Source organism: Centruroides sculpturatus, unplaced genomic scaffold (genome assembly GCF_000671375.1).
Source record: "Centruroides sculpturatus isolate CEXI.00-Female unplaced genomic scaffold, Cexi_2.0 scaffold249, whole genome shotgun sequence".
Lineage (NCBI taxonomy): Eukaryota > Metazoa > Arthropoda > Arachnida > Scorpiones > Buthidae > Centruroides > Centruroides sculpturatus.
In genome coordinates this window covers 758,712-762,518 of record NW_019384482.1, presented here as the reverse complement: position 1 = coordinate 762,518, position 3,807 = coordinate 758,712, and positions in this window count along the sequence as shown.

Sequence of the window (3,807 nt, the reverse complement as noted above, 5' to 3'; positions counted from 1 at the left end):
AGTAATTATCTCAGCCGAAAACTGATAATAATTTATTTTTTTCACCTTAATAAATTTTATTATCTCTATATTAATTAAATATCTTATCTGTCATAGTGACCGACATACGATACGACGATACAAACTTTCCTATAACTAAACTCAATTTAACTACAAATTGTACTGACTAAAAAATAATAAAAAACTGTCCTAATTTCAGCTGAAAATAGGGCATTATTCAATTAAAATATTTTAATTTTACATATGATTTACTTAAAATATATACGGGCTTATATAAATAGGCTGCTTTAAATCTAAACTTTATACTTCAAAGTTTAATATACAGAATAAAGTATTTAATTTTTATATGTTCAAGAGGAGGAGCCGGGTATTTTCTCTGGACCTGGAGAAAATAGCAGTCCTTAATGGCTTCTATCCATATAAATTATTGGTATTTTTATTAACATAAAATAAAATCTTTCTTTATTAATAGAAAAGTATTCTCAAAGATTCTATTTATTTTATTTTCTCGAAGAAAATAGCAAAAGAGGTCTGCTCTATCCAAGGCCCCGTATAAACTTATAACGATCTCCCTAGACAATTTTTATAGCCTTTGTTTTACACGACACCTGAAATAAATTTCTGAAAACTCTCAACTAACAATAACATTGCTTAAATTATTTCTTTGAAATGATTACTCAATAAATATAATAAATCTTTTGAAACTTATTTTTGATCATTTTAGTAAAATATTTTTGTACTTTCTACTTCAATCTTATTGTTAATATAATTAAAGGGTGTGACACATTTAACAAAATCGCAGTTATTTAACAAGTTAAATTATTCTTATTGGAAAAAAAATGTTTATTGGAATTAGTTATATTAGAATAATTTCTATAACATAAATACATTATAAAATTATTTTTATATCTATTTTTCACATAGTAAAATCATAAATGTTTTCAAAACCTTTTAAAAGACAAAATTATGATTTTTTCCCATTGTCTGAAGTATATAAATTGAACAAATATTTGTATTTTTAAGATAATTTTAATGGGGTAAATTTTAGCTTGCTTCACCCTAACCATTAAAAATTAATCTTAATATTAAATTGCATATACTTAATAAATATAGGCCTAATATTAGAAAATAAAACATATTTTAGTCAAAATAATAACGAAATCAATCCAATAACAAGTAAAATAATAAACATGTAGTTAAGAGGAAACGGAATACCAATAATTATTAAACAAAGATCAATGTAATAAGAAAAAAAAATGTTCAAAGAACGTTTGGAGTCGTATTTCAATAACAAAGAAATAGCCTTTATTATCAAAGATTTTTCTATGTAATACATGTATTTGAATATTCAACATTATTATAATGGTATAAAACTGTGTAATTCGTGAAATTAAAAAGTAAACAATTACACCTTTGCTATTATGTAAAAGTTTCATTACAAAAAAAAACGAAAAACATTTAATAAATGCTGAAAATAACTGGCGAAAGTTTACTAAAAAAAAAAAAAACAATTTTTCATAAAATCTACTTAAAATTACAATGTAGTAATTAGGATAAAAACGAATGGAATACCTTTTAAACAAGTAAAATCGTCATTAAGTCTGACTCTACTGGAGATACACACGAACTCCTTTTTCTCCCCACTCCTCAACCTTTAATCACTAAAATTTAATAATACCAATCTCCCTAATACACAAACCTCCCTGCAAAAATTCAAACATTTTCGACAAAAAGCGCAGGAGTTATTAAGCTTCAAAGAGGGTGAAAAAAATCGTGCTCTCCCATACACACATTAAAATCTATACATACAGAAAAAAAAACCCAATTTTCCGAGTCCAAAAATGTAAAAATCTAAAGTAATTTTTCTTAAATTTATTCTAATTTAAGTATATTAACTTTCTTTAATCCTTTCCCTCTCTCCCCGCGGGAGGAGAGGGAAAGAGGTAATTACCTAGTACACAGTCAATAACATCCCTATTAACCGCAACATACATATATAATGACTAATAATAAAAATAAACACTGATATCAAAATAATATATTGTTTATTCAATAAAAATATAAATATATATATAATTATATATATATATATATATATATTGTGTTTTTAAGAAATAGAAACACTAGACAAGTAAAGGCGAAAATCAAATAATATATCTTTATTATCACTTTAATAACATAAATATTAGTTTATTTAATAAAGATATATATATATTTTAAACTAATATTTTTATACTTTTATTCTAATTTATTTTATTTGTTTTATGGTCATTGAACTGCACATTTTACATTTTATTACTATCAAAATTTTATTATTACAGTCGCTAAAAAGTAATAATATTGATAAATAGTATTATAAATAAGGGAATAAACTCATGCTTGAGAAATTTTATGAGAATTGGATAAATTAAATAAGTCATAATTGAACAATAATATTCAATCTGTGTTATCATATAAAGATAAACCTAAAAATCTCCATAGAAAGATCGATTATACAATTACTATTGCATGGATCTACTTTTCATTTCTTAAATAAATTTAATGAACTAAGTTCCTTGTGATGGATTATTAGCAATATTTCGTGGAGGAGTCTCGATTATTATAATATTTGATTACTGTTATTGTATTATTAATTTTTTTTGTTAATGTAAAGCACTTTTTTACCTCGATTTTGATTATATAAATAAATAAAAATAATCAAAAATGTTTTAAATACATTATTAAATGTAATAAAGTTAATGACATTTTGTAAACGTTCATTAATCTGTAGGCAAAAATAATTACAGTACTGTACTTGTATTAATTCTTTATATTTAACATATCACAGGAATACTTAATTCTAATATAATAAAAATATAGGCCTTTATTACAGTATTTGTTTTTGCACCAAAATTTAATTTTTCTATGTGAAAGATGAACTTTAAAAGGTCGATATGTTGAGTACACAATTACTAGAATTACTCAGTGCAAAATCTGCTTAACATCTTCATTTATTACCGTTAATTCCATTACAATAAATCATTATTTTTATTTAAATTCGATGGCACTTTTTCTGTCTTAAATCGACATTTCTTTCTCAGTTTTCACTGTATAAGATAAAAATAAGTCTGAGTAAGGTGAGATAGAATACAGGCATAAATTTGGGATCTACTCATCTTTGATATTCATTTCAAATTTTTATTAGTAATTGGTAATTTTTTATTAGTAATCACTTTTAAACTTTAGTACAATGTAGCAATAAACGCTAATATTTTGCAACAATAATGGACAAAGATTAACAGTCTCCATTACGTTTCATTGTCTTCCGATAAACAAGGCAAATGAAGCATATTACGACAAGATTGTCATATAAACTGTATTTTAAAGATTAACAATAAACGTAATGTAATCTTATTGTTAATATTTAAATGTCTGATTACAAGTGTAAATACAGTGTTTACACGTGATAAACGTAACCACAAAACTTCGATTAAATAGTTTAACCTTACATTGTTTAATTGATATCTAATCTAAATCGACATTGAATTTCTCGTTAAAAGCTCAATAATTAATTAACTTCCTTCGACTTTGAACCCATTTCCTTATGCTAGAGAGCTTGAACTCCATTGCTTTTACTTACCTTAAATTAATTAAATCGTTCGATCGAATAACTAAGCGATGTTAAATTAATTAACAACGTATTATATAAATATTAAAATAATAAAAACAATAAAAACAACAACAAATTACGCGCTAACATAATCCAAATAATGACAACCTATCCTTTGAATCAACCGGAAATACGTAATTCCGATTTCAAATTTGAAC